This window comes from Theobroma cacao, chromosome 5 (assembly GCF_000208745.1).
Source record: "Theobroma cacao cultivar B97-61/B2 chromosome 5, Criollo_cocoa_genome_V2, whole genome shotgun sequence".
In the NCBI taxonomy this organism is placed as follows: Eukaryota; Viridiplantae; Streptophyta; class Magnoliopsida; order Malvales; family Malvaceae; genus Theobroma; species Theobroma cacao.
In genome coordinates, this window is record NC_030854.1 from 5320777 (window position 1) to 5328366 (window position 7590).

The window sequence follows — 7590 nt, forward strand, 5'->3', positions numbered from 1 at the left end:
GTATATAGTTATGTGCACTACTATTGTTGGATCAAAACAATATCATCCTTCATCTTATGAAGAGAATTCAAATAAGCTATTAATTCTGGTCACACCTTAATCAAATCATCCTTAAATCATCAATTATGAATGTTTACTTAACCATCTGCAACTTCTCTACCTTGCTCCTTTATCAAACCTTCCAATATTCAAGCATCTATTCCACCATTGACTATGGGTCTAATTTGTCAATCAATTTCTATTTCATTTTTCATTCTCCCATATAAATTCAATTTAAGCATTTCACAATACATAAGGATCAAATGCTCTTTATTCATTTCATCTATTTGTTTTTTTTAATATCAAAGATGATTCAAATCTAGTAACCATTAGTCATCATATTCCCAAAAACAAACTCCAATACCTTCATGATCGAGTGCTTACTAGATAAATCTCAACTTATACCACAAGATATTTCAATAAATCATGACATTCCACATACCCCCTTATAATCTTAACCAATCTCTTTAATCAATAACTCAACCTCTCAAGATTAAAGTTGCTCAAAATTTTCCCTTTAAAGTTCCTTTCCAAGTTTCATTTTGATTACTAATCATTTCTATATTTCCAATGTCATAGCTAATTTGCTCGTCATCAATCACCTACAACATATCTAACTTGATATTTCTCAAATTTACTCCAAACATCAGATCTCATGGCCTCATTAGTTTATCAATCTGAAGATCAAATTAAACATTTATCTCTCCTTAAATGCACTTTAAAATTTAAGAATCATCTATTAAGACGTTTTTGATATTAACTTCTTTTAGTCCTTTTTACCTTAGAAAATTAAATCCATAATCATTCATTTTGAATCTTGAGCTTTATACCAATCAAGGCAGATTTTACACTTTTAATTATATGAATTCAAATGCACACCTTTACACATAAGCTATAAACTTTTCCCCACATCTTTATATATCAAAACTATATATATTGAAGCTATACCAAAACTAATACATCATTTTGCATTGCCCTTTAGGATATTAAATTCATGTCATACTTCTCTATTTGTGTACTTCATAATAACATAACAATTTCTAGCTCACAGTTAAGCTAGTTCATATGTCAAGCCTCTCAAGCTATATCAAAACACCAAGTTTTATCACGATATAATAGAATTTGATGAACTCATACCAAAAGTATAAACACTTATTTTTAAGCTAACAACATTATAATCCACATGTTCACTGCCAAAATTAACGATAAATTATCTTAATCATTTTCTAGCACTATAACCATTAATAAAATATCATAATCGAATCAAATTATAACTAACTCCGCATGAGCTTTTATACCAATATGCAACATATATATCCATACATATATATTTTCAAAAATTTTAACTTCAAATAGCCTTAGGCATATCAAACTCAATAAGCCATCTGTAAAACAAAATAACCAACAATCAAGTTTAGAATCATTTCTTCGCTTGGTTGGTTAGATCATGCTTATCATTTGTGGTGAATACACAAAGCTGATTTCAATATTCCATTCTCATACAAGAGTCAACCACTAATTGGCACCATCTCCAAACACCAAGTGTTTTATAAATCGATTTTCTTAGTTAAAATTCATATTGTAGTATTCCAACTTTAGGTCATGTCCCATTACCAAATATTTACTTGTATACGAGTACTTGAATTCTCAAATCATCATCTCTTTTCTAAGTAGATCTCTGCAATTCCCGTAGCGTATTTCTATTCCCTCACCAGTAGTAGTATCATTTAATCAACTAGTTCACCCTCGTTCTCTAAACATTTGAAACACAATTCAACCTTTGCCTACCCTTACCAAGCACTTTACCTTAATAATTACTCAAAATAAATTGAAACTTGCAGGTGAAACGCATTTCACCATTTATGCCTTGCATCTACGAGCATATAGAAACCACAACTTCATCAGATCTGGATATTGGCAAGGTAATCGTTGCCTCAAACCAACATTTCCAAGCACCCTTATATTTGCAACATATATATATATATATTACTCATGTGATATATCTATTACAAGTCCCAACTTAATTATACAGCAATTTGCTCTTTGAGCTTTGGTGTTTTCTCATTGTGAAAAATCTCTTGAATTTATCTCACTAGGGTGTTCACAAGGTGTATACATGTTCGTAATTTACAGTTCAATGCCTAAAGTAGTGAACACAGTCTCATCATTAAAGTTATACCCTCATCTATCAATCATAGCTCCCTTGCACATTTACTTATACATTGTTGGGTTACTCACAAGCCACTCATGGCCATCCAAATTTTAACCTCTTATAGCAAGTCAAGCTAATATTTTCTCTTATGCTTTTCCCTACACTTCCAAAACACTTAAACACTTCCTTTAATAAGGTTCCATTGAGAACTTAATCAATCAAAGGTTTATCTTCAAAGCCACTCATAACTTTAATCGTTCATTGTATGCCCGATAACACTTTAGCTCACTGACCCCACTCGACATTATTTTAAAATCTCCCAAATTGTCCGTGTTCTTAGTTCGGATCATACCATTTAACTTACTATAATTGCATTAATTATTCTTAAGCTCTTTATGCTCAGCATATCAACATCCATATTTCCCCCTCATTCATGTTATTGACCTTGTTAAGGTATATATGTGACTTTTCAACCTTTCACAATACATTCCACATTTATGCCAGGGTATTCTCAATCTCATGCCAAGCCTATAGTCATGTAACCACAAATCAAGGTAAACTCCCCTATGGGATATCTCCTTCCATATGATGCACGGGGATCATAAGATGTACAACTCCAAGTGTATGCCTACATATTGATAACCTCCATATACTTTATGATCATGGAAACCACAATTTGCAAAACTAGCTTCCTATCATAAGTTTGCGATCGGAACATTAGTCTCCACATATCTCACTTTGGACATACTTCACTACTGACATTCATATACCTTTACCACAACATTCAGTGCAAATTGATTAAGCAATGATCTCCAAATTTACTCTTAGGTACACATATATCAAATTGCACACGACTTAGTGTTAAGATCTTGACTTTACTCATCAATTCTTAACCAATAACATCTATAAGATAGACAATTCACTAAATTTTTGTTTCTTGTTTTTGTAGTCATAAAATCAAAATTTCTTAAGCTTAGGATGCAGAAGCTTCCTCTTAGAGCATATCCGAAAATCCACATGTTTTAAGTCCTTTACCTTTGGAGAAATCACATTCAAGACTAATCATTTACATCATAGGTTGCATGTTGAAACAAACATATTTTTAAATTGACCTTTAAAGCAATTCGTATATCGATCTTCATATAGAACTCCATATGGCACTTCGACTAAATTTGTCATTTCCATGTCATTTAATTTCAAACTGCTAAATCCACATCAAGTCCTTTAATTCTTTGACCTCACGCACAGCATAACAAAGTTCATGCTCCTCCTTAGAGAAGATTTGTTTACCAACCTCTCACTTGATGACCACACATCAATTATAATAGTCACTGAATTTCACCCTTAAGCTAATTCATGTACTTATAACTATAAACCATAATAGTTCAAATCGAACCTTGGGATCTTGCAATTACTTAATTGAAATCAAAACCAACTACTTTTATATATGGCATAACAAGCTCGATTAACCTAGTGCACTTACCTCCGTGCACATAAGTATTGGCTTACACTTACCTCAATGGTTAAATTTATAAACTCCAAGTGAATCACAATCATCACTATTCATTCCAATTAAAGTGCACCCCTTGTACCATTATTGCATATGTTTCTTTATATTGATCGCAATAAGGATCTAATATCGTCCAATTTTTTTCTCATTGACAATTATAAGCTCAAGTTATAACTCCACTTAATAAATAAGTTATGACGGACCTATTAGTCTAGCTCCAATTTCCTCCATCTTTAATTGGAGGAATTTGTTATTACATTAGCCTTTCATTAGAAGCATTTGCTTAAAATCTTTCCAACAATAGCTCATGTCTCGGGAGGCATCTCAAACCCGGATAACGGCACCACTTATGACCTTTATATAATGTTAGCAAGAGGGTAGGTTACTAGGAATAAGAATTCATATAGTCTCCTGTCTATGACTTGTGCTGTAGTCACAAACCATAAACAAGACTCTACATTAACTCTGACAACTCCGCTGACTGACACGATAATCCCTAAGACTTGACTAAACCTAGAGCTCTGATACCAACTTTGTCACAGCCCAAATACCGGGCCATGACCGGAGCATGGGCCCAATGGGCATAGCCCACAAGCCCAAGTAAACCTTTTTATGCAAACCCGATCATTATTCCTAACCATCATTTCTAAAACCACATATTAAAATTCTGAACTAAAAATATTTCAGTAATATTCTATAGTGACAAAAAACTCACAATTTTATTATGTCAAAATAATGTCACCCGTTTGCCAACTCATAGTGGCATCGGTAATCAAATATACATAATTGACTTATAATATGAATCTTAGCATATTACATTACATATAAGCGTTCACAGGTAACAGACCCTTGACCGTCAGCGGAGTGACCGTGGGTGAATGTACAACTACTGAGATGCCATAATACCTATCAAGAAGGCGAGCATACGTGGACAATTCAATCTAGGTCCCAACTGCCTCCAAATCTGAAAACATAAAGTTTAAAAACGTGAGTATAAAACTCAGTGATTGAACATAAGAAGGGAACAAGCAATCGATAGAAGGAATTTGGAAATCATGATGCACTTGTTTCAAAAACAATGCAATTGATTTAATTTCTTACTAAAAACCCCTCATTTCAAACTTTGATCAGTAACCTCGTAGTGTTGTAAAAACCCATGATCAATCATAAAATATGAAGTTTAATTTCTCGTACAAGCTTGACATACAATTTAATGAATAAACCATAGAGTGTTTCTCTTACAAGCTTGAGCTATATAAACTAAAGAACAAAGTGATTGACAAATAAATACAACACATGAAATAAATCTAGGAAGTGTTGTTGTTCATTGCTACACTACCATATTGGTTTCATGTTGATAAGATTGAATGATATATGCAACTATAGTTGGTGCTCTATCTTCGTAGATATAGTTAGACTTGGCAATTTGTGTTAACGTGTCAGACACGATTAGATATGAAATACGTTAAGGCTAAACACGAACATGACACGTTTAATGTTCGTGTCTTAAATTTAAAACACATACACGTAGACGTTTAATACACGTGTAACACGATACGACACGATTAACACGTTTATTAAATGTATCAATATACGACACGACACAATTAATAACACGTTTAACACGATTAATACGTTTAACATGATTAACACGTTTAACATGGTTAACACGTTGAACATGATTAAATAAAAATATTTACAATTAAATATAGTTTTATTATTTAAATTTAAAATCTATAATTATAAAAATAATTATAATAAAATAAAAATAATAATAACATCAAATAATCACCAAAAGTTAAAAGTTAGGGTTGAGCATGTATAATTACATTATACCCTTTATAAATTTAAAAAAACTTATTAAAATAATTATTTAAAATTATTTATATAAGGTTAAAATTGTCACGACCCGGTACTCTCCTCTAGCCCGTGACAACCGTCGAGATGTCCCGATAGACATTCATTATCTGGAATGCCAACCGAAATCTCGCAAGGTTTTAATATAAGTTTTTCCACCTCCCTTGCGAGCAACAGTTGTTAGTGTCATATTTTAAAAGATTATAAGCTATTTCCAAACCAAAATAATAAAAAAATAATTTTCATCTCTCGGTGGGTATTTTAGTCATTTTTCTCCAAAAATTTCGAAACCAACTAATAATATAGTATGTGAGTGCAAAACACATATTTCATAATAAAAAATAAGTTTAGATGTTTAAAACATTCATTTAAAGTGAAATTATAACTATTTGAATATAATAAAAATATTTAATAAAATATTTTATTTTTTTATAAAACAATTTTTATAGAGTTATTTGTAAGAAATTTTTATTGCGTAAAAGTGAAATAAATTCATACATACTGTAATATAAATAGTCAAGGTATGTAATTAAATTTACAATGACACGTGGGCCCCCAAATGACAAAAGTGAACGAAGGCTGTGAACCTACAATTTTTGAGGAAGTAAAGTCAACTGTAGCCTTCGACGATATCAGCTATCTACAAACTATCCTGAGCTTGAAATAGGTGGAAAGGAAGGTGATGAGATTATATAATCCTAGTGAGTAAACGAATATCATCTAAAATATCTAAAGCCGAGTAAATGGAGACGATTAAAATAGATCATCATGAAATGGTTCATAACATCAAAACACATTTCAAATCATCTAAGCCAGATACATTTCATCCAAAATATACAATGAGGCTTATGAATCTCTTAAAAACTTGGCTCGTGCCAAAACTCATTCTCGGGGATACCTTGGCCAAGGCATCTAACCGAGTCCGTCAAGGTTGTTAAGAAGTCGTATACACACAAAACACATTTTTACATTTAAAAGCACAGCCGTTCCTTGGTGTTGGCTGAATTCACTCTCACGTGGTGGTTTGACGTGAAGTGAACTCTAAACTTTACCCCAAGAGATACCCTACGCTTCTCCAACCGAGGTAAGAATATAACTAGATTTCGTGCCCCTCTAATAGACTGGCCCGCAGAACCCGCCACTGCAGTGACCAATCTATAACCCACCAATTCAATAAAAATTCAACAGCATGACATGTCAATTTTATCATTATCCAGCCTATCAAGGCAAACAACAGTTTATACATTTTCAACACAAATACCCATCCAGCCATTCATGCTTACATTATCATAAGCCATTTCAATTCAAAACATAATTTACAATATAGCAAGTAGTCTTCAATTATTCCATTTTCAAGTCATCATTAAATTTCAAAACAATTTATAAAATCATTTCATTTAAACACATTTTTCATAAAATTACAAAATCGGATAAAAACATACTTTAGATAATTAAGACGATAATAAGGTTACTCACTATTTCGGGAGTCGAATTTTTAGAGTACTCCGACTATCGATCCTCGGGTACAATTTCTTTGCCCTTATCAGAAGATTCACCACCTAGACATAATGTACAATCAAGCAATTTACCACATTGGTGCTAAACCGTTATAAAACTATATGGATGCATGAAATGGCATGCAAATTGTTCAGATTATCGTCTAAACACAGTGTTCTACACAAATTTAATTGTGCACCTAAATAAAACGGTATTGGCCTAATTTGATCTATCACTCGATTAATTGGCCAATATGTCCAATTCAACTCTAATTAACTTCATTTTTCTTCCAATTCTCCAAACCATCAAACACAAGTCAAATAGCATAAAATTTAGCAAAATCATCTTCACATTTTCTCCTGGGAATTTCGGCCATGGTGAGTGCATCAATACTATGATTTTTCCTACTTGATTTTCTCACCGTAATTCATCATTTCCTAACCAATTCACTTGAAATAAAATCAAATCCACCATCCACACTCTACATGGAAGATTCGGCCAATGATGGGTGATGGAAGGAAGTGAATTTTTCTTG